This window comes from Eupeodes corollae, chromosome 2 (assembly GCF_945859685.1).
Source record: "Eupeodes corollae chromosome 2, idEupCoro1.1, whole genome shotgun sequence".
In the NCBI taxonomy this organism is placed as follows: domain Eukaryota; kingdom Metazoa; phylum Arthropoda; class Insecta; order Diptera; family Syrphidae; genus Eupeodes; species Eupeodes corollae.
The window spans coordinates 83,219,622-83,226,717 of NC_079148.1; the positions used below are offsets into that span (position 1 = coordinate 83,219,622).

Consider the following 7,096-nt stretch of genomic DNA (forward strand, 5'->3'; position numbering starts at 1 on the left):
ATGGAGAAGGAGAAAAGAGCAGGGGTATCGAAAGATACCTCTGCCAACATATCAGGCGATGTTACGGTGGTGCCAGCAGCGGTACCAAAAACAACCGCAACAACATCTGATATGTTGGCAGAGGTATCTTTCGATACCCCTGCTCTTTTCTCCTTCTCCATCTCTCCAGACTCTAGAGAAATTGTTGATTTTATCTGTTGGGAAGAAAAGGAGATGGAGAAGGAGAAAAGAGCAGGGGTATCGAAAGATACCTCTGCCAACATATCAGGCGATGTTGCGGTGGTGCCAGCAGAGGGAACCAAAAACAACTGCAACAACATCAGGTCAGGCTTCTGACCAGTCAACGTCCAGAATGCAAAAAAGAAAATTAAAAAAACAAAGCCCAAACAAGATTAAAAGAACCAATTCGGCTAAGCGGCAGGACAATAAAAAAAATGTAAGGGAGTGGTAGAGGGGGCTTTACCACTGAAAGTGACTTCTCAGACTATGCTGAGTCTGAGAAAACGGAATACATTTCCGAAGATCGAGAGGGCCACTACAGGTCTCCGAATAATAGGTATTCAATCCTATCGGAGCCAGAGCCAGTGCCAGTGCCGTCAACAAAGAACGTGTTGGAGGGAGAGGGGGACCTCCAAGAAGAAACAAAACAAAACTGGTGGAGGCCCTGCAAGCCAAACAGGCTGCCATCAGCCAGTTTGAGCAAAACCTCAAAAAGCTTAAGGAGGAAATGGAGCCCCTCCTTAGACAGTTAAAGCTGAAGCAAGAGGCGCGCCGCCAAGAAGAGGCGGCGCAACGTCAACAGCAACAAAAACAACAGGAAAACAAAAAAAGCAACAACAACCACAGCAGCAACAACCACAAAACAAGCCCGCTTCCAAAATCTCAGGAGCGGAGCATTTTAAAAAGACACCGCCAGCAACAGCAGGCCCAAGTGTTGAGGGCCCAACAACCTCAACAAAAGCCAAACAACGGCTACAAGAAGAGCCAAAACAGCTGCAGCAACAACCAATCCTGTAGCAGCAGCAGAAACAGTAGCAGCAGAAACTGCAGCAGCAGCAACACCAGAAACAACCACAGCCTAAGAAGGAAAAGGTGCCACCTATTAGGACATACCGGGTTGACATACAGGACATTAATAGGGTATGTAAGTCGGCCACTAAGGGCAAATTCCTTATAAAAATTTTAAACGAAAAAGAAAAGAGTTATTCGGTAAAGTGCTTCTCACTGGCCGAATACAAGTTAGTGAAAGAGCTACTAAAAGAGGCCACAGCTGAGTTCTTCAGCTACACTCCTAAAAGTGAGATATTTAAGACGGTCCTTCTGAAGGGCATAAGTTCCTGCACGGAACCGGAGGAGCTCTTTGCTGAGCCCCACCAAAAAGCCAGTGACGATCTCGATTTTATCGGGGTCAAGCCTTTCACTACGGTGAAGTCCAGGCGAGGTTGTTATAGGCTGCCAATGTTCCTCGTAAAATTATCGCCCCAAAGCAGTTTTGAGAGTGTTAAGAGAATCGAATCTCTCGACAATCAAGCTGTACGCTGGGAGACATTAAAAAGGCACGACGACATTCTACAATGCACGAAGTGCCAGAGGTTTGGCCATGCCAATTCCAACTGCAATATGCAGTTGCGTTGTGTGAGGTGCGAAGAAACCCACAAAGAAGGAGAGTGCAAGCTGAAGAATGAGCGGGTTGAGGATTTGACCCTGCTCAAGTGTGTCCTTTGCGGAAACCAAGGGCATCCGGCTAGCCATAGAGGTTGCCCTAAGGTCCAAGAAATAAAGCTAAAACAGGCCAGCCAAAAAGCCGAAAGAAGTCGAACAGTTCAACAGGCTCCAATACAAAAATTCGTGGACCCCAAATTTTCCTACGCCCAAATGGTGTCAGGGAATGGGAACACGAGACAGGCTCCACCAACGGTTGCCCCAAAGGCCCCTTTGCCTAAGGCACCAGAGGTGCAGCCTGACATTGTAGCCTTGTTGTTGAGCATTCAAGGTCAACTAACAGGATAAAGGAGCAAGGCAAAAGGGTAGATCATCTCTACTCTTTGTTGCATGGCCTGGCGCAATTTAGACAATAATGGCCGCCTAAAAGTAATAGCTGTGAATGTAAATTCACTGATTAGGATTGAACGAAGAGCCAATATGTTCCAATTGTTGACAGACTACGGTCCCGATGTGTTTATGGCTAGCGAAACTAAGCTAAACCACAAACACAAATTGACTCATAAGAATTACAATATCGTAAGAAGAGACCGGCCCGACTCCATTCAAGGGGCGGTGTCGCTCCCTTTATATGAAAAGGCATTAATTATAAAGTCATATATAACAATGAATTGCGAAAGCTCAAGATGCTAGAAGTTTGCGTTGTATGCATCTTTCTCACTCAAGGGAAGCGGATGTATATGATTGCGGCTTATGCGGCTGGAGCTCCGCATGTCACTTACTTTGCATCAGAACTCGAGATTGTTTTTAGGGAACTTAAACTGAGCTTGGAAGAAAACTATTTTATCTTGGCCAATGATTTGAACGCAAAACATGAAGATTGGGGAAATCAACATAATAATCCCAGAGGTAACCATCTTTTTAATTTGATGAATCGAGTACGACAGTGATCACTGCGGACTGGCTGCTGTAATGCAGATTCCGAACGAACGTGTGGAATTGGAAAAATACGTTGCAACGCACTCTTACAATTACAGTAAGATGCGTTTGCCTCGTTTCACCAACGCCTAAGCGAGAGAACTTCGTTCGAGTGACATAGCCCCACCAAACAACAGAACCTGACAAATACAGAAATTGACCAACATTTACAACAGATGGACGAAACAATAAAACGAACGATGGAACACACAATTCCAAAGTACAAAGAACGGGACCAAATGGACGCTTACAGTAACGCGACAATTGACGCACTACGTAGGCACAAGAGTGGCTTACTGACAAGGCTCAAAAATTTGTACAGACGACTTACAGACCCACACGACTTGGAGGTTAAGACACTGAAGTCGTCAATAAAAAATGTCAATCTGTTGATTAAGGTGAACTACAGGCTATCAATTAACAAGTACTGGGACCCTAAGATCCAGTCAGTTAATTTGAGTGACCCTAGTATGTTCCCCAAAATCAAGAAGATATTCAGGAAAAAGAACGACAATGACCTTCCGAGTCTGAAACTCCAAAGAACTGAAGAGAACAGAGACGTACTCATGACAGCGCAAATAGATCCAGAGGAAGCCATTTTTGACGATGACTTTTATATAATTGAAGATCCGAAGGAAAAAGTGGAGGCGGTGGGAGCTGCTTTCCAGCAAGTGTACAAGGTGAATGTTAGCATTCGCCCCAACCACGACCTGGAAAACAGAGCCCTACTTAATCACTTTTACCTCCGTAATGATATCACACATTGGCGATCTGAGAACCGCGGTTTCATGCGGTTCAATGACAATTCCTTGGCAAATGCCATAATCGCCGAGCAAACGGGACCAAGTCCCTTGTTAGTGACGAAGGTTGAGCTTCAACTCATCTTCAAGTCAATAAAAAATAAAAAGTCAGCAGGTGTCGATGGTATATCCAACGTTGTACTAAGATATTTACTGACGGAAGCCACGAGGGATAATGGTAAGAATTGGCGCAAGATGGTCATCGTTGATCTTCACGGGCAGCCATTAGCGAGCAAAAGTGTAGTGAAGTACCTCGGTATCTGATTAGATCAGTATTTATATTTCGACAGACACATAAATGCTGCTCTCACCAGGGCCAGAGGAGCGTTTGCTCTGACGAAACGGCTATTTTTTAGCAGTCGACTTGACCCCAGAGTAAAGGTTATTTGCTACATGGCCCTCATACGGCCGATGATTGTTTATGGTTGTCCTGTGTTGTTCAACGTTGCCCCTTCCCAGATGGAGAACTTTCGGGTGTTCGAGCGACAGTGTTTACGACGCTGTACCGGCTTATATCGAACAGCCGAGTCTTCTTATGTGCATTATTATTCTAACGAGGTCCTATACAACGTGGCTCGAATCAACAGAATTGACAATTTCGTGATAAAACTCGTTCGAGGTCACATTGCAAGAGCTATGTCTTCGACCAACAATTTATTTTTCGGGGCGTTCTATCCGAACGACGAGTATTTTGAAAGTGCTCGCTTGAGCAGCTTCATTCCACCAGAAGCATTCCTCTTTTTAGACAAATGTGGTCTGATACAGGATAGATTGGCAGTTCCGTTAATCTACCACGTCAGACGAAGAACCGTGGATAGGCGACTCCCGTACAATCGGGACGTCATGGCACAAGGCGGAGCTCCTTCGGTTCAATAGGGCTGTGTCCGAACCGAACTGATAGGGTGAAGCAGGAGAACCAGTTTTGGTGGCTTTAATCGGCACTTGATAGTGGGTAGTCGGGATGAGGTTTTAAGCCTTGGCCGGCTTACATACTTGTTTAATAGTATTAAGGTTTAGTTGTAAGTAGAATAGGCATGGTGGCACGAAAAAAAAGTATTAAAAAAAAAACATTAAAAACATATATAAGAAAAAAAGAAAATAAAAGACAACAAAATATGAAAAACAAAAATATTAGATAGTTAGATTTGCTGCTGTGGTTGTTCTAGTTTTAAGTAGTTTATAGGTAGATTAGGTAGTTTAAGTTAGTTATAAGTTTTATGTTAGGTAGTTTGTAAGTAAAATAAATAAAAAAGGATATTGATATTAGTTTTTTGTTCAAATTTTCTAATAAATACAAAAATAAATAAAATTTAAATGAAGTAAAATAGATCTTAGGGACGCAAGGCATTAGTTTTAAGTGTTATAGTTTAACTTAGATTGTCCGTATGAGATCATTAAGTTAGTTGTAAGTTATGGATAATTAGGCTAGTTTTATGAATTTTTGTCTAGCTTTAAGATAGGTTTAAGATTGAATAAATAGAAATGAATTGGAAAAAAAAGTGCGATGGACTGTCATGCAAGAGGTCTTTGGTTCGATCCCTGCCTATGCCATCTAAAGTCTTTTCACGGGTACTGCCTTTTGCGAGGAATTTACAAATTCTCCAAGAGTAATTCTTGTCATAAAGAGTGCCGGATTCGGCATATAAACTGTAGGTCCCCTCCATTTCTAGCAACATTGCTCGCACACAGGAATGGCTAAGAGTTGTAAGTCACTTGGCCCCAGTTTTCAACGGACTGTTGCGCTACTCAATTTATTTTATTTTTAACAAAACAATAAATATAATTCTTTGGTTAATACTGAGCCAATATAATTGTCTTAACATGTCTTCTATGTGCGTCAGTCTATTGCACAACAAAATTACTCTCATTCCTTTATTTTGAAGTTCTTGCAAGCGATTCATCATTATGGTATTGCACATGAAAAGAACAATACTCAAAGTGAGGTTTAATAATATTATTATGAACATTTATAGCAGTTGATTTTGAAATTCTTTTTCTGATTCTACCAAAATTTTCTTACAAATATAATCAACATAAGAGTTAAAACTTAAACGATTATCAATCAAGACTCCAAAGTATTTTATTTCACTTACTATTTCAAATTTTTGATTATTTATGCAAATATCACTGTTTGATTCACAATTTAAAACCATTGCTTTTGTTTTATTGATATAAAATTTAAATTTGTTCGGTAAGCTGCAAGATATCGGCAAAGTTGAGGGCAACCGTGGTCTCATCAGCCACAGGTATACCTAGCCTTTATTTTGCAAAAGCAACAAAAGCAGGTGATCGGATTCGAGAACGAGTTCTTTCGACAAGGTCGAAAATGGCGGCGGATGAGCCGAAGAAGTATGCGGTCAGGCGGACCCTACTTAAACAACAACAACAATATATTTTTATTTTAACGTAGATTTGATAATAATATAAAATTTAATCGTTGATGTAAAAAATGGGTTTTAACTCCGCGTTTTTAAAGTCGCTTAATTTAATTTTTGGTACAAAACTCACACCTCGAATCTCGCGTGTAATAGTAATAGTAATAGTAATAGTAATAGTAATAGTAATAGTAATAGTAATAGTAATAGTAATAGTAATAGTAATAGTAATAGTAATAGTAATAGTAATAGTAATAGTAATAGTAATAGTAATAGTAATAGTAATAGTAATAGTAATAGTAATAGTAATAGTAATAGTAATAGTAATAGTAATAGTAATAGTAATAGTAATAGTAATAGTAATAGTAATAGTAATAGTAATAGTAATAGTAATAGTAATAGTAATAGTAATAGTAATAGTAATAGTAATAGTAATAGTAATAGTAATAGTAATAGTAATAGTAATAGTAATAGTAATAGTAATAGTAATAGTAATAGTAATAGTAATAGTAATAGTAATAGTAATAGTAATAGTAATAGTAATAGTAATAGTAATAGTAATAGTAATAGTAATAGTAATAGTAATAGTAATAGTAATAGTAATAGTAATAGTAATAGTAATAGTAATAGTAATAGTAATAGTAATAGTAATAGTAATAGTAATAGTAATAGTAATAGTAATAGTAATAGTAATAGTAATAGTAATAGTAATAGTAATAGTAATAGTAATAGTAATAGTAATAGTAATAGTAATAGTAATAGTAATAGTAATAGTAATAGTAATAGTAATAGTAATAGTAATAGTAATAGTAATAGTAATAGTAATAGTAATAGTAATAGTAATAGTAATAGTAATAGTAATAGTAATAGTAATAGTAATAGTAATAGTAATAGTAATAGTAATAGTAATAGTAATAGTAATAGTAATAGTAATAGTAATAGTAATAGTAATAGTAATAGTAATAGTAATAGTAATAGTAATAGTAATAGTAATAGTAATAGTAATAGTAATAGTAATAGTAATAGTAATAGTAATAGTAATAGTAATAGTAATAGTAATAGTAATAGTAATAGTAATAGTAATAGTAATAGTAATAGTAATAGTAATAGTAATAGTAATAGTAATAGTAATAGTAATAGTAATAGTAATAGTAATAGTAATAGTAATAGTAATAGTAATAGTAATAGTAAATAGTAATAGTAATAGTAATATAATAGTAATAGTAATAGTAATAGGAATAGTAAGAGGAATAGAAATAGTAATAGTAATAGTAATAGTAA

At 37.6% G+C, this 7,096-nt stretch overlaps 1 pseudogene; it reads left to right on the top strand.

The window, feature by feature from the left end:
* The window catches only part of LOC129945088 (tyrosine--tRNA ligase, mitochondrial-like), an 11,401-nt pseudogene continuing 4,305 nt past the window's right edge, over window positions 1–7,096 (top strand).